The sequence below is a fragment of the Gossypium hirsutum genome, chromosome A10, assembly GCF_007990345.1.
Source record: "Gossypium hirsutum isolate 1008001.06 chromosome A10, Gossypium_hirsutum_v2.1, whole genome shotgun sequence".
In the NCBI taxonomy this organism is placed as follows: domain Eukaryota; kingdom Viridiplantae; phylum Streptophyta; class Magnoliopsida; order Malvales; family Malvaceae; genus Gossypium; species Gossypium hirsutum.
Genome location: NC_053433.1, coordinates 11,748,163 through 11,769,703, shown reverse-complemented (window position 1 = coordinate 11,769,703; position 21,541 = coordinate 11,748,163).

Sequence of the window (21,541 nt, the reverse complement as noted above, 5' to 3'; positions counted from 1 at the left end):
ATTGAAGTACTGGCTGACCTGGTATAAATGTGTGTGTGTGTTTTTTTTAGTTTATACGAGTAAATTATACAAATATGGAATAATTATAATCATTATCAAGCATTACAACTAATTAATAATTAGAATAGTTTCGAATTTAGATCAAATAAGTCCGGACATAATTCACGCACGATGATATTATAATAAAAATAAATATGTGAATCCGCACATAATTTGTTGAGAGTGCGAAATTAAATTGTATAATTTTGTAATAGTAAAAATGTAATTTTATTATTTTAATAATTTATAATTTTTATAATTTTTAAAAGATTAAATTAAAATTTTATTATTTTTAAGTATCAAAGTGTACCAAAGTAACTAAGAGTCATTTGGAGTAGTTAGTTTGTTTAGAAGTTAGTCTGTTCAGAATTTGTTAGTAGCAGCTGTTAACGGCAGTTGTTGTTATTCTTCCCTATATAGAGTGTAATAACTCAAATTTCAGCGATGTCGAAAATAGTGGTTCGAGACCACCAAATCCAAAAAATGAATTCATAGATTATATTATTTAATATTTATGATCCAAATATAGCTTTTAAAAGATTTTTGAAATAGTAAATTGTGTTTTATAAAGATTTATTTGGTCAAGAAATTGAGAAAAAAAAGTATCGAGATCTTGGTGTTATAAACCGAGCCATAAATATTTATATAAATATATAAGGAGTTTTAATAAGATAGTATTAAAATTTTATTAGAAAATTTTGACGTTTGAGTGATTAATTAAATAATAAGAACTAAATTGAAAAAGGTGTAAAAGTTGCTAGAAGGATTAAATAGCTCAATTGTCAAATGAGGAAGGACCTAAAGTGAAAATAAGCCCAAAGGAGATATTTTGGGCGGCAATAGCTGAGAAAAATTTGGAAATGGGTGAAATAAGGGCAAAATTGAAAAATTGTCAAAATTAGCTAAATAAAAATGGGACCAAATTGGAATATCTAGAATTCTCTTCATTTTCATCAGCTGAAAAACAGCCATGGAAGAGGGTTCAAGCTGGTTTTCATACTCTAACTTCATGTAAGTTTAATTCTTTCTTTCTCCTTGAAATTTCTAAGATTTTAAACTTTTACAATTGGGTCCAACTTAATATATCACTAGTTTTTGATTCCATGGCTAATTTTGAAAGTTGCTATGGACGAGTGCTGGAAGCATATGATGAATAAATATAGAATTGAAGCTTTAATTTTGATATATGATGATTTTATCAAGTAAAATTCATGGAAATTGATTTTAAGACCTAATTATGAAAGAGTTTGGAATTAAGGTCTAGTGCTAAAGTTCTGATTTTCAGGGGTTATGAAGTAGTTTAAAATGATAGACTAAAGTATTAATTGAGAAAAATTAGCTCAATTAAGGGATTAATTGAGCAAGGACTGAATTGTATGAACTATGAAATTTGGGGTAAAATAGAAATCAACATTTTGCATTAAAACTGTTTTGGACAGCAGTAGTAGTCTAACTTTGAAAAATCACCAAAAATTTTAGAAATTGAATGAGAGGATGAATAAAATATGAAATTAAAGGTTATTGAATTTAGTTTCTTATAGAAGAAAAGATCTAAGTAATGGAATTGTAAACCATGAGATATAATAAATTTTGTGAGACAGTGTTAGAATAATTTTGGGTTCCCCTATTCTAAATTTGGAAAATCATCAAAAATTGAAAAAAAAACTATGGGCTTAAATTTATATGTTTATAATCCTAAATGAGTCTATTTTCAGGAGAAACAAACGAGAACATTATTCGAATCCCGTACGAGGAGATAATTAATTTTTAGTTAAGAAGGGTCGGAACTCTTAGACAGCAGAACAGGGGTGACTTTGAACAATAAACTGTACTTATTGGCTAAACGAAAAATTTTGAAAATTTTATGATAAGAAGAAATGTAAGTCTAGTTTCAAGAAAAATTAGCAGATCGTACTTTGGAGCTCCATAGCTCAAGTTAAAAATAATTAAGTGAATATGACACAGATAGACAGCTTTGGAATATATTTTATAAATGTGTTATAGTCACTAAATTATTTTCAACATAATTATGCAAAGCATAATTATTCGAATTGATCATGAGCCCTACTACCTATTCTTATCACATTGTTAGTCATATAATTCATATAAATATCAATAAACATGTATGGGCTTAACTTTCATTAAATTTCTTATATGCATATACTTTTACACATCATTTATTCACATAATTTATAACAATCATATCTATGTATTTTAAATACGCTTTCATAACAATTTGTCTTGATTTCAAACTATCTCACATTGGAGATTACTCATCAAATCATTTGAAATACTATCTTTATACAAATAGTACACTTAAGTCACAATTCTATAATTATTAACGAACACATTTATAAAATATATTCCAAAGCTGTCCATCCGTGTCATAGCCACTAAATTATTTTTAACTTAAGCTATGGAGCTCCAAATTAAGATCCGCTAATTTTCCCTGAAACTAGACTTACATATCTTCTTACCATAAAAGTTTCAGAATTTTTAGTTCAGCCAATACGTATAATTTATTCTTTAAAATCACTTATATTCTGTTGTTTGACAGTTCCTACCCTTCTTCACTAAAAATTAATTATCTCCTCGTACGGGATTCGAATAATGTTCTCGTTTGTTTCTCTTGAAAATAGACTCATTTAGGATTATAAACATATAAATTTAAGCCCCTAATTATTTTTTCAATTTTTGATGATTTTCCAACGTCAGAACAGGGGAACCTGAAATCATTTTTAACTTGTCTTACAAAATTTATTATATCTCATTATTTACAATTTCATTGCTTACATTGTTTCTTCTATAAAAAAACTAGACTCAAAAACCTTTAATTTAATATTTTATTCATCCTCTCATTCGATTTCTAAAATTTTTGGTGATTTTTCAAAGTTAGACTACTGCTGCTGTCCAAAACAGTTTTAATGCAAAATGTTGATTTCTATTTTACCCTAAATTTCATAGTTCATACAATTCAGTCCTTACTCAATTAGCCCCTCAATACTTTAGTCTATCATTTTAAACTACTTTATAACCTCTGAAAATTATAACTTTAGCACTAGACCTTAATTCCAAACTCTTTCATAATTAGGTCCTAAAATCAATTTCCATCAATTTTACTCGATAAAATCATCATATATCAAAATTAAAGCTTCAATTCTATATTTATTCATCATATGCTTCCAGCACTCATCCATAGCAACTTTAAAAATTAGCCATGGAATCAAAAACTAATGACATAGTAAGTTGGACCCAATTGTAAAAGTCCAAATCTTAGAAATTTCAAGGAGAAAGCAAGAATTAAACTTACATGAAGCTAGAGTATGAAAACCATATTGAACCCTCTTCCATGGCTATTTTTCATCTGATGAAAATGAAGAGAAAAATGAAGAGAATTCTAGATATTCCAAATTGGTCCCATTTTTATTTAGCTAATTTTGACAATTTTATAAATTTTCCCCTATTTCACTCATTTCCTGATTTTTCTCAGCTATTGTCACCCAAAATATCTCCTTTGGGATTTTTTTCACTTTAAGTCCTTCCTCATTTGACAATTGAGCTATTTAATCCTTCTAGCAACTTTTACCCCTTTTTCAATTTAGTCCTTTTTATTTAATTAATCACTTAAACGTCAAAATTTTCTAACGAAATTTTAATACTATCTTATTGACACTCCATAAATATTTATAAAAATATTTATGGCTCGATTTATAACGCTGAGATCTCGATACTTTTTTTTCTCAATTTCTTGACCAAATAAATCTTTATAAAACATAATTTACTATTTCAAAAATCTTTTAAAAGCTATATTTGGCTCATAAATATTAAATAATATAATCTATGAGTTCATTTTTTGGATTTGGTGGTCTATGAACCACTATTTCCGACATTGCTAAAATTTGGGCTATTACAACTCTCCTCACTTTTAGAATTTTCGTCCTCGAAAATTCCTTCGGAGGAGAGGTTTAAATATTTTTCATTAACTAATTGTATCACCAATTATCAAAGCTGAAACATTAACTGCCACTTCTAACTCATATATTAGGTAATTCTTTTCATACGGTTTTAAAAGTGTAGACTATTACTTTGTCTTACTGCATCAAAACACAGTTTACCCACTCAATGATATTTCACTGTAAATCACAACTTTCTTACCTGATTTAGGCTGAACCAGAATTGATGCTTTGATCAACAGAACTTTTTATCTGGTCAAAATTTTGCTAACATTTATTAAACCATTCAAATCTTACATCTTTCTGTAATAACTGTATCATCAGTATAGCTATCAATTATTAACACCGAAGCTTTTAATTTTCCGAAGTTGTAACTATCATACCAATTGAAACCATAGTACCATAATAAGGTCAGCGTCTCAACCTTAGAAATAAAATAATACTTCAATATCAATAGTACTTTCTAAACAAAAAAGAAAAGACTAAAAATAGTCCCAATAACAACCAATGCAATAACATGATATCCACAATTTGTGATTCATATTACTAAACTTCCATATTCGAATCAGGAGTTATGACAGTAAATGTAATGGTCTCCGACTAATAAATATCTTTCTCGAATATATATATTATGTTATATTTACAATTTAGAGCTTTAATCAATAGAAGTAGAAAACAACATCATATGAATCTTTTTATCAAATCTTCTCTTCAAGTATAATTTATTAGAAAACCAGAGAAGAGATAAGCAGTACCACTCATATTTTAATCAGACTTTCAATAATTCCATTTAACATCATGATCAGCCAACCTTTCTATAAAATAGTAATCACATTTAAAAATAAACAATTACATAGATTTCTATATATATACAAATCATGTAGAATACCCAGAAAAGATTGCTGTAAGATATATAATCATAACAGTTACAGTCAGATATCTTTTCCATTTTATCACTGTGCAATTGACTACTAAAATCATCAATAATTCTACATTATACAGCTCACTAAAAGAACTAATTTAGAAGAAATTTCCAGTAAATTCGTTTTGTAGATACCATACCTGAATAAATCGATTACTCATGAATAACTTCTTTCTTAACAGTAACATTGCGTATTATGAATAATCCTCAGAAAAATTGTCTGATATCTCAGTCATAATCATTTTTACTTACTAATCCATTCTCTATCCTTTCATTTCACAATTTATTTTTAATTCAATCTTTTAAACACAAATCAAAGATAATACTTTACCTTGTAACGAAAGTTGTTTACCTTTTTAACAGAGGCCCACTAGACTAAACAGAACACTTAGAATATACGGAACTAATATAGAGGTGCATTATTATGCACTATTAAACAAAGAGCACTAAAGTGTTATATATATAGCACATATGTGCTCCTTAATGGCATGCCACTAATATTCTAGTAGTTCTAAATTCCGTCTACTTGAGCATTACAATTGAATTTCATACATTTAAATACTTTACAATTTAATCATTGTACCAATAATACGTATATTTATATATTCTCTATCTTTAATTCATGTAATATATTTCAACATGCACTAGTCATTCGTAATTTACTAATAATTCTTATCATGTACTTCATATATCACTATCCAATTCCAATTTCACTTTCTCATCAATATACAATTCAACACTAATATTTATCCATCACTCAATTTAATATCCATTCAATTCAACAATAACACTTACCTCATACTTCACTTACCATGTACATAATTTAAATTTAACATTTAATAATAAATAATTTGAATTATAGTAATACAACCGTATGCTGGGTATGTCTATACTCAGTGGTATTACCATAATTCAAATTATAAAAACTATAATAAATAATAGACATCAAACATGTAACATTATAAGTCATATGTGTTAATTTATATTTAATTTCATATTTCAACAATAGTCTTCCATCAAAGGGCATCATATATCATCTATATTATCTTTAATCAATTCATGAACCTTTGGATCAAGCTTTCAATCTCATATCTCAATTTTAATTCACATTTCAATTCATGATTCCACTTTTTCATACTTTCAATAGTTCAATCGATCAAATTCATTCGGTTTTATCATTTCATTTATTCAACCTTATTAACATAACTCAGACTCAAACGGATACAGATCCAACCAAACACACCAGTACGACACATTGTGCCTAAAACGGTACATAGTACCTGATCAGTAGACGACACATAGGTGCCTAATACTATACATGAGGTGCCTGAAATACGACACATAAAGTGCCTGATATACGACACATAAAGTGCCTGATCGGCAAAGCAGATATATCCCGTACTCTTCCAAATCTTATGGCATGCCAATTATATTCGACTAGCCCGACAAGTTAATAGGGAATTCAATTCTCATTTCAATTTCACTTAATATTCATATTTACCTCTATTAACAAGACTCGGACTTTGGCGGATACACGGATCCAACCAACACACTAGTACGGCACTCAATGCCTCATCGGCTTTGCCGAAGTAAAACAGTAACAGTACGGTACTCAGTACCTCATCAGATTAAACCGAAGTAAAAGTAGCAGTACGACACACAGGGTGCTTCATCGACTCGAAGTCGAAGTAACAGTACGACACTTATAGTGCCTTATTGACTCAAGGTCGAAGTATCCCTGAACACTTCCAATCCTATGGCATGCCAACTATATTTGACTTAACCCGGTACAGTTAATAGGGTATTCAATTCACTTTCCAGTTTCTAATCAATACACATTTCAATTAATCACATATATTCTCAATTCAATTCATTTTTCAATAACAAATATTCAAATTTCGTAATAATCACATATTCATATTAATTTCATCACATTTTCAATCAATAAAATTTTCAAATATAACATATATCAATATTCTATTTCCCATCAATCACATATATACATACAAATTCAATTCAATATTGATACTTACCTTAAAATTTTACTTACTATACACATAAATTTAAATATAACATTTATTCATACCTTTATGAGTTCTGACTCATTATAATCAACTTTTACTTATATATTTGAGTATCGCTTTCAACATTATCGGAATTAGCTCAGTTGGGAAAGCATCTCTATCTTTAAGTAAAACAAATCTCATCAAAGTCAGAAGATATCACATTATCACAGGTTATATGTTATTCACAGTTTGAAAAGTAAGATTTTCTCTCTATTCTTGAATGATAAATCAGATCTAGTCTCTCTTTTGTTCTATATTCATTGTTGTTTTTGGTACATTTTTTCTTGGTATCAAGAGCTAAGTTCCTAGGAAGTAAATATTTGGTTGTTTGATGGAAACTGCTCAACACGTTTCAATAGATGAAGAGGATTCTGATGTTTCAATCATTATTCAGTGGTTTTCGACTTCTTGTTTCTTAGAGGGAGGCATTGCGTTTTGAGTTATTCACTCATTTCCTTGTCATGATACAATAAAGCTTCAAGAAAGCACATTTGTTCAGTGGAAGTATCAGGTTAGTCTTATTGTTTATAGTTATAGGCTAACCGACTTTATCATTGGCACAATGGCCACCCCTTCTCCGGTTGTTCTTGATAAAAAAAAGAAGAAGTTGGTTTCGAATCTTGATTTTGCTACTCATCATTAGCAAGATAAATTGTTGGATTTTTTGTTGTGATTTACTACCAGTACCGATATCTTACCTTACTTGACAGGCACTACCACGACTCATGTTGTTTAGAGCAAGGCTTGTCTCTGGTTTGCGGTGGTGTCGAACACCAAGGCGCTTGAGGCATTCATTGCATTCTTTAAAGAAAGACTACATGACTGTGAAGGAATATTTGGCCAAAATTAGGGCCACTTGTGATTTTTTGAATGCTTCCGGTCATGATGTTCCTGATGAATGACAAGTGAGCATCATCTTTACTGGTCTTTTGATGGAGTTTGACTCAGTCTTGACATTTGCCAAATATATTTCTAAACCTCTTCCGTTGGATTGTTCCACTAACATGCTTTTTGAATGTGAGAGTCAACAGAAACAATTTGTAATTGAGGTTCCGATTCAGGTAAATCTGGTTCAACAGTCTGCTCCGTTTGGGTCTTCTATGGTAGAACAAAATTCCTTGATTGAGTCTCGTTTGTCAGATTTTTCACACCGTGGTCAAGGTCAGGGTGGTCGTGGTTGTCCATAATGTCAACTGTGTGATTGGTTAAGACATGTTGCTAAAAAATGCTATTACTGGCTTGATCAGTCGCTTGGTAACTCTCTGCTAATAGAGAAAGGGTTTAGCTTGGGTATAACCCTAATGATGCAATCTGTTATTCACATGGCCTACCACCGATGCCTATGTCACATGGCTCATTGGTTCATACTAGGCCTATGATATAGACCAATCATGTCTCTATACTCATTATTGTCATATGGGCAACAGCTTCTTCCATGGGCTAGTATAAATTTTCAAATTTGGTACCTACTTACGTGAGCCCGCCTCATTCGAATGTTTATGGCCTATCTCAAATTCCACTTGGGTCTTCAATTAATTCTCATGGGCAGCTTATCGGTTCTCATGGTTTGTTAGAATCTAGTTTAATCCAACCTACTTTTATGCATTCTTTTTTGAATAGCAACAAACTTATCGACTGTAACACCCCTTACCTGTGCCCGATACCAGAATAGGATACGTGACATTACAGCACTTAAACGTAAGCAAACATACAAAATCGGGCCATAAAATTTTACCCAAATTAAAACCATTCGTTAACAAGTATTTCATTCCTTGTATGGGCCCACGAGGCCTAAAACACACGTTGGTGGTGGTTTAGAACTAAATCGAGAACTTTTGGAACTTTTACAACACTTAGAAAATTTTTCACATTATAAAGGGCCACACGCCCGTATGGTTGGGCCGTGTGGATTTCACACGCCCTTGTGGCTTGAGACATGCCCGTGTCCTCAGTCGGTGTAACTCTCTGATTATGGCATCATGCACAAAATATGGTCACACGGCCAAGGCATACGCCCGTGTCCTTAGACTGTGTGGCGAATTAAATTCTAAAATCAGGTGTAGACTTTTCACGGCCAGGCTACACACTCATGTTCTGAGGCTGTGTCTCTCACACGATCGAGACACATGGCCGTGTCTCTCACACGGTTGAGACACACGACCGTGTCTCTTCCTTTGTGTTTGCTACTGAGCATTCTGTTTTGCATTAATTAGGGTGCAGGGGACACACGGCCAGATCACACGCCCATGGGGGAAGCCGTGTGTCACACATGGTCTAGATAAATGCCCATGTGCCCACCCATGTGGGCCACTTTAAGGCTATTTTTCAAGCCAAATGCCACCCTTATTTGTTCAAACACATATATACGAATAAGAAATATTTTTTAGACTTGCATGCATGCATTTTCACACCATCTTATACACACACATGACATTCATCAACATTTAATCATCATTAACCATAGGCCATATCATAATGGAATTGGCACATACATAGATGGATAGGTTTACAACCCAATAATTATTATGAGCCATATTTTATGGCCATACATAAAATGAATCAACTATCATTATAAGCCAACACATTTGGCTAAACCAATATGACATATAATAAAAAGACTAGGTCCCTATACATGTCATACTTAAAATGTTGAGATTAACTATACCCAAATAATTTAATCGATAGTGTGAACGTGCCTCCGGCATACTTTGATCCCCGAGCTAGCTTGACGATACTATAAGAAAATGAAAAATAGAGAGGGTAAGCATAAAGCTTAGTAAACTTGCATGTAATTAATAAGTAATAAGAATATGCATTTCCATACACATACATAACATAACTTGACTCATCTCATTCTCAATAATCATTATAGCCATACCCTACCTCATTCAATTTACAAAATATTCAATAGAACTCAATATCATAATTTCTTTATTCTCCTCTTAATAATGTTTTATCATGTTGTAATCTCAATACTACAAGCTTAGCGTACATACCTATACCCTTTCAACATGATCATACCTCATCATTTCTCTGACACATCCTCAGATTGCCCGTTGAACCATTTGGAATACTAACGAATACCCGGGAAACCCCGTTCACATAATAAGATGCCAACGCCATGTTCCAGATATGGTCTTACATGGGATTACCACTCGATGCCAATGACATGTCCCATACATGGTCTTACATGGGATCTCATATGTCGATGCCAATGCCATGTCCCAGACATGGTCCTACATGGGATTTCATATCAACGCCATATCCCATATATGGTCTTACATGATAACACATACCGATGCAGATGCCATAGCCCAGATATGGTCTTACTCGAGATCTCATCAACCCAAATATCGTGATATTTGTACCTTAAGTATTCTTGAGGTTTAACCAGTTTTCATCACCTTAATTTTTTATTGGACAATATCAATAATACTCACAAAAACAAATATACAATTCATGCAACATTAAATGTTAAATACATAATAGGATGCTATACCAATTACACACAAACTTACCTTGGTACAAAATATGGACAACTAATTCAATTTAGTTTAAGATCTTACTCTTTCCCCGGTCTAGGCCCGGATTCCATTTTTCTTGATTTATAATAGAAAATTTCACTTGTTTAATTACCAAATTATTCAAAATAGCCCATAAATAATATTTTGGAAAAATTATAATTTTACCCCTAAACTTTCACATAATTACAATTTAGCCCCTAGGCTCGGAAAATAAGATGCAGCCAATTTTTTTGTCACCTAAGCTTAGAAAATTCATATTCCCTCTTATAAAAACCTACGATTTTCATCAAATCACATTTTTAACACCTATTTTTACATATTTTACAAACAAGTCCTTTTAGGTGTTTTCACAAAAAATCGCTTAGAAAAATATATTCATCTATCACCAAACTTCCATATTCCTCCATTGCATTACAGAAACGGGTGAATTTTTGAACATAAACCCTAGCTCAAAATAATGGTAGAAAGAACTATATTATGCTTCAAGGATCTCAAAAACATTAAAAACATCAAAAACTATCACCAAAATGACTTACATGTAAAGGGATTATTGTGCTAAAAATGTCAAGATTCCATTAGGTTTTTCTCCTTAAAATTTAAATGGAAAAATATGGAGAAAAAGATGACCATTTGATTTTTATTTTATTAGTTTTTGCTTTTATTATCAAATACCAACCCAAACCCAATTTTTGACTTTTTGAATTTTCATTTATTACACTTCATTTACAGCCATACACATATATAATGGCCTAAGTTACTCATTAAGGACCTCAAAATTTAAGTTCTATAGCTATTTAACACCTTTAGCTAATGGAACACAACTTTCGCATTTTACGCGATTTGGTCCATTTTCACAAATTAAGCATTCAAACGGTAAAATTTATTAACAAAATTTTTACACAATCATATTATCATGCTATAGACCTCAAAATAATATTAAAATAATTTTATATGACCTCAAATTTGTGGTCCCGAAACCACTATTCTGACTAGGCCCAAAATCGGGATGTTACATCATCGTTACAACTTGATATCCTAATTCTAGGGTAGCAAATCATGTTTGTAATGATTTGTTTTTTGCTTTATGGTACTAGTGAATACTCAAGTATGGCACCCTTACTCATGGGAGATGGTACCCATGCTAATTTGCACATTTAGGTCATAGTACTATATTTACTTTAAACAAATGATTGCATTTGATGAATGTGTTTTTCGAGTTTCATCATTTTCATTGTCTTGTAAAGGATATTCAGACCAATGAAATATTGCTTCAAGGATGACGGGTTGTATAGATTTTCTCTGATATCTTCATTTTCTGCTTCGGAGTCCATCCGGACTTGTGCTTGAATTGTAACACCCCAAACCCGGTCTAGAAGTTCAAACCGAATCCAGAATGCTACATTGATCACTGAAGTGATCGTGAGAAAATGTTACAAATCAAGGCGTTCAAAACTTTATTTCTGAATTCGTTTATCCCGAACCAAGTCTAAAACGTTTAATCATTTAAATTCTATCAGTAAGTTTAACAGTATAAAATGTACGAATGAAAACTTAAAAAAAAAGTAGCACCACGGTATTATAAAACTTTACAGTTCAACTAAATCCGAATAGCAATTTAAAAATTAAAATAAAACTTATAGCTCGTTCCCTCCAACACTATTCGAAACCTCCGCGTACCGAGTCCAGCATCTAGAACCCAAAATGTACCTAAAAGGGAAAACATAAGAGGGGGTGAGCTACTCGAGCTCAGTGTGAGATCAACTACCTAACTACAAAAACAGGTACAGGAAACTTGGAAGCAATTCAGAAGCGGAACATACTTACAGAACTATACGCAGTAGGTACGTTCTAAACTGTCGTACCAGCGGATAACAGTATTTAGCACATATTAAAACACACTCAATCACACAGTCGCTATAACTCAGTCAGACAATCGTAACCAGAGTACACAGTGTCAGAAATGTTTTTCGGATCGCATTCTCAAAAACAGTCGACAAAATGCTTCTAAGTGTAGTTGAGCTAAAGAAACCCACCTATCCAGCCAACTCACCTCTTTGTCCCCCATCACACCTCAATAGAGCTATATGCTCATCCAACCGATCACTCCATGTGAGTAAATAATCAACTCATCCATCTAACCCTACACTTCATATAATGTCATCCCGGGTTGCCCGAAAATAAAGGACATCAGCATTATCCTTGACCCTCAAGGAATTGGGACTGCCCACGACCCTCTGGGTATTAGGGGCTATCAGTAAGCTGACAGTGCCATGCGGAAGTCTGTGGTACAGACATGCAGTATGAACTTTCAGATTAGATATATTACGCAGCAAAACTAGCGTATAAGTTGTACTGTGCAATGCAGTAACCCATGGTATAGGCATGCAGTATAATTGCCAGACCAGATAGTGGTACGTAGAGTAGATATCGTACACGTGGTACAGTGTAAGGCGGTAATCCGCTATACCATTATCAGTAATGTCCATGACCCTCAGGGTATTGGGACTGCCCACAACCCTCTGGGTATTAGGTGTAATGACCTGAAATTCACGGGCACCGGAAAAGTGAGTTATAGGGCCTTCGTCTTAGTGAAATAAGTTCGAAAATAATTATTAAAAATATTTATGAGCCTAGTGGTGTGTCTAATTAGGATCTAATTAAGTGAATTTAGCTTAATTTAAAGTAATTAATAAAAAGGATTAAATTGAATAAAGGGTAAAAGTTTAATTATAAAGCAATAGAAAATAAAAAGGATTAAAATGGCAATTAAGCCATTGACTACAAATGAGGTGGCATATTGGTGAAATAAAATCAAAGATTTTTTTAGGTTTTATATATTATAATGATTATTATTATGGTTTTATATTAAATTGTTATGATTATTTAATTGATAATATATTATAAATAAATTAAATAAAAGACAATTGTATGGTAATAAAATATACATGTGTAAGAATTGTATTGGTACATTTGTAATTTAAATATTTAATTACTTATAATTTAAGTATAAAGATATTTTATAATTATTAATTGTATTAATTAAATCATGAGATTTTTATTTAATAAGCAAATTAGATAATGACATTTGTAATAATATAAATATGTACACTTGTTATATAATTATTAATTTACTTAATATTAAAGTAAAAGATATTTTAATATATGATATTAATATTATATTATGTTATAAAATAATAAAGTATAAAAGAATTAAAGAAATAAAGAAACAAAAGGGAATAGAAACAGAATTGAAAACGGGAAGCAGGGGAGAAAAAGAGAAAGAAAAAGGGAAAGAAAAATAAAAGAGAAAATTAAGGATTTGAAGCTTGGAGTTAATTTGGTAAGTCAATTAAGTCTTTTTTAGTTAATTTTGATGTTTTAGGAGCTTTGAAACAAGATTTTGATGAAATTAAGTTGATAGTTCAAGAGTTCATATGTTTCCAAGTAGGGTTCATGTTGGAAAAATTATGGAATTAGGGATTTAATTGAATGAATTCTAAGTTAGAATTGATTAAGGGATTAAATTGTAAACTAGGCTATAAGTTTTATGTTGTAGGGACTAAATTGAAGAAATTTCGAAATTAGGGAAATATGCTGGAAATTTTATAGTTAAATATAAGTTTAGACAAAATTTGAATAGAAAAAGAGAGTGAATTGGATTAAGAAAATAATTAAGTTTAGTTAGGATTAAATTGGGAATAAGGTAAGAGTTGTTTAGAAATTTAATTATTTATTATAATTAATTATTTATTATAATTATTTTCGTAGCCAATAAAGAACCTGAAGCATCAGCATCGAAAGGAAAGGAGAAAGTCATCGAGGACTAAAACGGGAGAATTACGGTGTGTATTACTATAATTCAAATTTTAACTATTATTGATTGCTGAAATTTTAATTGTTATGTATGGTAAATAAGACTTGAGGTAAGTATGTGAAATTGATATGAATATTGAGTGAAAATGAAAGTGATATAAATTGAATCAAATTGAATTGAATAAGTGAATTATGGAATATGTGATTATTTGAAAAGTGTATTGATTGAAAATAAATAAATTGTGACAAATGTATGGTGTTGATGGTATACACTTGTGTGAAAATTAATTTGTATATGAATTAAGATAATAGATATTTGAATTGAATGAGTATTGAAAATTTTGTGTAAATGAAATTGAAATTAGAAAAAGTAAAATAATACCCTATTAACTTGTCGGACTAGATTCGATACAATTGGCATGCCATTGGATTTGTGATGTGATGAAGAGATTGTAGTTCGGCCGAAAGGATGTTTCTGTTATTATATACTTCGGTTTATCCGAATAGGCATTTAATGCCTTATTGGTGTGTTTGGGAGGATATATTATACCGGTGTGTTATGGAGGATTTACAATATTCCGGGTGTGTTTGGGTTGGATATTCTGGTGTGTTTGGATGAAATCCGCGTATCTGTCATAGTCCGAGCTTTGTTAATAGGGTAAATAATTGAAATGAAATTTTGGAAATGAGATTATTTGTTTTAGCACTATTGAAAAGTACGAGAAAGAATGTATGAACTAAATTATGAATTGAGTTAGTATGAGAAAAATGAATTATGAATTTAAGATTTATGAAGTAAAATAATTATATATAAAAGTAGTTTAAATAATTATAAAATTTATGGTTGATGTTTGTAATTTATTAATATTAAATAGTCTTGATTTATAGTAATACCACTGAGTATATCCATACTCAGCGTACGGTTGTTTCCGTGCGCAGGTTAGTAGAAGTCAAGTGTTCCGGCTCAGCATCCAGAACAATCCCGACTCCAACACAAATTTGGTGATGTATATTTTTCTTTTGGGTAAATGTGGCATGTACATAGGTGTTATTTAGTCGCTTGAATATGTATATTACTTTGGGTAGTGAAGGATGAATTATAAAATTTAGATGGTTAAATGAAATGGTAAGGAAAGTACATGATATTTTGATACATGAACATTAAGTTGTTAAATGAATGAAGTTTTTAATCAATTTTGAATGATGCTATGATAGTTATTAAGTTAAAATTTTGTCAATGATATAAATATTAGTTATATGAATGTGAAATATTGGTGTTAGTTGTTTTGGTTTGAATTTGCAGGAGGTTTAGGTAAAAATAAGCAGAAATGCTGTCGAAATTTTTATAAAAAAAAATAAAATTTGGAATACTCGAACAAGTCCCGTTCTACTTTTAATACGTGTTTGAACTTCGAGAGTTCAAGATAGGGACTTAATTATTATATTATACTATGAAAGTTATATTAATTGTAAATTATTCGTAAGTTGTCTGATATGTCCGGTAATGCCTCATAACCTCGTTCCGGTAACGGTTTGGGGTTAGGGGGTGTTACATTAGGGGCTATCAGTAATAACCAGCAGAGTAGCTGCCAATTTAGATCAGACTCCCTTCTCTTCACAATCCCGCCCAAAATAGTTTATGCATATGTATGTATGTATGCAGTCAGATGTACACAACTAGAATACCAGTTTTAGATATTTAATCAGAAGCAGACATTTATATCCAACCAATCAGACAGAACCAGTTGCACATGCACCCATCCAATTAATCGGGTTCAAAATCAAACATGTCACATACCTAATCACAAAGAGCACATTATTCAAACTCAGATCAGAGTCATAAATACCCTCACTAGAGCTTAACCAAGGGTTAGATTATATAGAGCAGCAATTACCGGTAACTTTGACCTAACAACAATATTTGGTGAGATAGGGCCACACGCCCGTGTGCTCCGGCTGTGTGGAGCAATCCAGGCCGTGTGGGGGTCCAAACGCCCGTATAAAAGGTAGCACATGGCCGTGCGACAGCGGGATATGTCCGTTTGGTGCAGGAAAATGGCCGTGTGGACAAGTCGTGTAACTCACTGCCCAAAATCACTAAAATAAGGTGCAGGAAAGACACGGTCATGTGAGGGTCTCACACACCCGTGTGCCCATAAGACACGACTGTGTGTTTCGAAACATACGCCCATGTGGAATTCTTAATCCCCAAATCAGTCACACGGCCGTGTAACACCAAATCTCTAAAACCTTAATCCCCAAACTCATACGCCCGTGTAGACCAAGGGACATGGCCGTGTAAGAAACAACAAAATCCCTAAATCGGCCACACAACCGTATGACTAGGCCGTGTGGTATCAAATTTAACCCTGAATCGTAATTCCCAAATCCACACGGCTGTATGCCTCAGTTTACGCCAGTGTGGTCGTTAGGGAGGTCACGACACCACCCCTAAAACAACCCAAAACCACCATCTAAGCCACCGAAATCATCCCTAATCTTTGCTCTATCAACATATAACAGAAAGTGATGAATTCCCATAACTTCCATCGACTAAAAACCTGAAACTAATGAGTTAGCATTCGGTCTAGAAAAGCCAAATTGAAATTTGCAAGAATAATAAACGCATAAAGTAACATAGACAAAGTTTGAATCCCACACTTATTTCGACGATGAAGTAATCGGAGGTGACGACAGATGAGCGGAATTCTCAAAACCAACAAGCAAAAAGAAAATAAAGAAATAACAGTAGAGACAGAGAAGAAAGAGGAGAACGTGGAAAAGATAAGAAAATAAAATAAAATAGATTAAAAACATTTAACTTAAAACAAAGAAAAATAAATTGCCTTACTTAATAAAAGAAATACACACCCGAAGACTCGAACCCATAACCTCAAAGTTCACTGACACTCATTTAACCACCAGACCAGCACGCCCATTCTAACACTAAATTGCATAACTAATCACTTAAGTGCAACCTTCTCATAGTCTCTATACTCAAAACCCAAAACTACTAGGCTTCAAAATCTGAGGCATTACATGAATTACACCGAGTTAGTGATAGTCATAACTCTTCTATTGTTTGTACTACATTTGAGTTGTGGCATCGGTGACTTGGGCATCCGTCATCTCAGGTCTTAAGATTTACCTTAAAATTTGGTAATTTTTCTGTTACTAATAATATGCAACATGTTTATTTTGTGTGTCATCAAAGGAAGCCTCATAAGCTTCCATTTTCAGCTTTTACTGTCGTTTACAATACTCTATTTGATCTTGTGGTTTCTGATTTGTGGGGACTGACTCCTGTGGATTCTGAGTCAAATTGGTATTATGTTACACTTATGGATGTGCACAGTCGATTTACTTGGTTGTATCTTTTTAAAAAGAAATCTCAAGCTATTGATTGCTTTATATATTTTTAGAAGTTTGTTAAGGTGAAATTTCATAAAGAAACCAAGCAATTTCAGAGTGACTGGGGTGGTGAATTTTAGCCTTTCACTTCTTATATTGCTCAACATAGTATCATTCATTGCGTCACTTGTTTGCACACGTCAGAACATAATGATACTGTTGAATGAAAGCATCGTCATGTAGTTGAGGTTAGTTTTACATTACTTACTCTGACTCACTTGCTAATGAAGTATTAGGGGTATGGTTTTTCTTGTGTTTTTCATTTGATTAACCGTTTGGCTATTCTGATTCTAAGAAATCAGTTACCTTACTTGGTTCTTCATGGTATTCATCCTGATAATGCTTATCTTCAGGTGTTTTTGTGTTGTTGTTACCCGTACTTATGACTATTTAATCGTCACAAGTTGGAGTTCCGATCTCATCCGTGCACATTTCTTGGATATAGTCCACAACACAAGGGTTATCAATGTCTTGCTACTGATGGCTAGGTGTTTGTTTCACGTCATTTGGTGTTTGATGAAAATCTATTATACCTAACTTTATTTGATAATATGTTTTGATACAACAAATTAAAATATTTTTGAATAAAATTTAAAGTTGAACAAATTTAGAAAAAATGATAAAATCAAGTTAAAATGGTTTCATTGAGGTAAACATTTTCAATCAAGTTAAAACTATTTTAAAACAAGTCAATATTGCTCCAAGCCAAAAAGTATCAAGTATAGATAGTTTTCAGAATATCAATACCTTTTCAAAAAGTATCGATACCTTTTACCAGGTATTGATAAATTGTATTCGGTATCATTGTAAACTAACTTTAACAATCATTGAATCAAACATGAAATTTAATGATAGCATATAAATTTAATGATTTGATATTTTCATCCCAACGACTCTATTCATGTTTCCAACAACCACAATGGTTGGAAATAAATTAGAGGGTATAAATATCATCTTCCAAAGGTCCTATAACAACAAAAGAGATAATCAAACCAAAAGTTTAATCAATATAACCTTAATGCTTAATGCTTTCATATATTTCTTGTACACACTTGTAAGCCTTCATTTTTATTCTTTAGCTTAAGTGTGTTCTTGTTTATTTGTGCTTAATTGGAAAACATTTTAATCTTGTAAGGATTACTTCTTAGTTTACTATTTGTATTTACTGTTTAAAGGGGTTGAGTCTTAAGGTTTGGGTAAAAACCTTAAAGGAATTGCAATATTAAGATTTTGGCTAGAAATTTTAAGGGAGATTGTAAGGTTAAACCTTGTTTTCCAAGGTTATTAAATTGGTGAATTTCGAAAAATCCTTAGTTGTTGAAAGCTAAGGTAGTGGAGTAGGTAATTAGGGCCGAACCACTATAAATTAAAGTTTTCATTGTCTTTATGCTTTTCTTGGCAACCAAAAATTTTTAAGAGGCCAATTTACCTCCCTTCTTGGTGATTTCGAATTGAATTATCGAGCTAACATAATTGATTTTTGTTTGCACCGTCAACTAGTACTAGTTGTTCACCTTCAGATTCAGATCATGTTACCACATGTGTTCCTGTGGTATACCCTCGTTCTATACCCAAGTTGCATAGTGTTTCATCATCTCATTTGGGTACTCAAGTTTTAGCATCTCTTATTACATGTCTTAATCAGTCATCAGGGTGTTCTCTTGCTTCTTCTTCATCTACTAGTCCATTTACAGAGATTGGTGGTATTGCACATAATGATGGGTTTAGTTCGTGTTCACCTACACCTAGAGTTCCAACTCTTGTTATTCATGATGATGCTATTTTTTCACTACCCCTGGTTCCTCCCATTAATACTCATCCTATGTTTACCTGGTCAATAGTAGGTGTTTTTAAACCAAAGGTCTTGACTGTTGAGCTTGATGAACGTGAACCTCACAATATTAAAGAGGCCTTTGTTAGTAATGGATAGAGGAAAGTTGCTTACAAGGAATATGATGCCTTGATCTGCAACAGTACTTGGGCTTTAGTTCCATTACCTTCGGGTCGCAAAGCTATTTGCTATAAGTGGATATTTAAGGTGAAATATAATCTTGATGGTACCGTGGCTCGACGAAATGGGAGATTAGTTGGAAAAGGATGTTATCAAGTTCTTGGCTAAAATTTTTGGGAAACATTTAGTCCTATGGTTAAACTGACTACGATTCGTACTATTCTTTTTGTTGTTGTTAAAAATAGCTAGTACTTGTGTTAAGTGGATGTGAACAACACTTTTCTTAATGGTGATTTAACTGAAGAGATATACATGCAACAACCTCCCGATTATGTTCAAAAGGATGCTAATGGTCAGCAACTTGTTTGTTGTTTGAATAAAGTTTTGTATGGGTTATGATAGGCTCTAAGAGCGTGGTTTGACAAGTTGAAGACATTTCTTATTTCCACCGGGTTTGTGTTTTCTAAATCTGATGCTTCTTTATTTTTTTGGGTTACCGACACATGTCGTATGTATGTATTGGTTTATGTGGATAATATAGTCATTACTGGTAACTCAGATACAAAAATTGATGAGTTTATTAGTATGTTGTATATTGAGTTTTCACTCAAAGATATAAGACTTCATTATTTCTTAGGCACTAAAGTTGCTCATCTTGATAGTGGTGGGCTACATCTAAGCCAGTGGAAGTATGTGCTTAATTTGTTAAAGCGATGCCATATAGAGAATGCAAAAGGAGGTTCTATGCCTATGGTTAGTTCTTGTTAGTTGTCTAAACATATGGGAGGATCACTTGAAAATCTACATGAGTATCAAAGTATTGCTGGGGCATTACAATATGTGGTTCTCACTCATCCTGACATTGCTTATGTTGTCAACCGCATTTGTCAGTTCATGCATGCCCCAACTGATGTTCATTATGTTGCAGCTAAACAAATTTTGCGTTATCTTTATGACACTATTGATTTGACAAGTTATCTTTGGTTGTATATGCTGATGCGAATTGGGGTCTCGATTTTGATGATCGTTGATCCACAACTGGGTATTGTGTGTTTTTTTATGGTAATCTCGTCTCTTGGTGTTCTAAAAAGCAGCAAGTTATGTCTCGATGATAACAAAGGCCGAATATAAGAGTATTGTTGCTACTGCTGATCTTACATGGCTTGAGTTATTCTTGAGTGAGCTTTGCATGGTTTCGAACGACAAATTTGTTATTTGGTATGACAATTCACATGCCATTGCTGTTTTAGCCAATCCAGTTCTTTATTCGAAATTCAAACACATTGAGCTTGATTTGTTCTTTGTTTGTGAGAAAGTTGCTTATGGGAGACTTATTGTAGGTGAAGTTCCAGCGCTTGATCAAGCTGCTGACATACTTACCAAGCCGTATCCTCCACATTTTTTTCAATTGCGGAGCAAACTTGGTGTTACAAGACGTGGGTGATGGGTGAATATTAGAGTAACTGAGAGTCAATTGGAGTAGTTAGTTTGCTTAGAAGTTAGTCTGTTTAGAATCTGTTAGCAGTAGTTGCTGCTATTCTTCTTTGTATAAAGCATGTTCTAAAAAGCATGTACTAAATATGTTATTCAAATGTACTAAAGCATGTACTAAATATGTTATCCAATTAATAGATGGTTGTTATACTCAAGTAGATCCCTTATTGTTTTGAAGGTGTGTTTACACTTAAAAGAATGTTCACCATTAAAGCGGATAGCTAGCCTTTTTGAAGGGAATGAAGGGTTGGTACTCTTCTGATCCTGGCAAATGGTCCAACTAAACCTCTTTTCAGGCTGAGTCAACGTAAAGGTCAGCATTGTTTGAGTTGTTGATTATGTGTCCTTCAAGGCCTTAATGGTGAAAT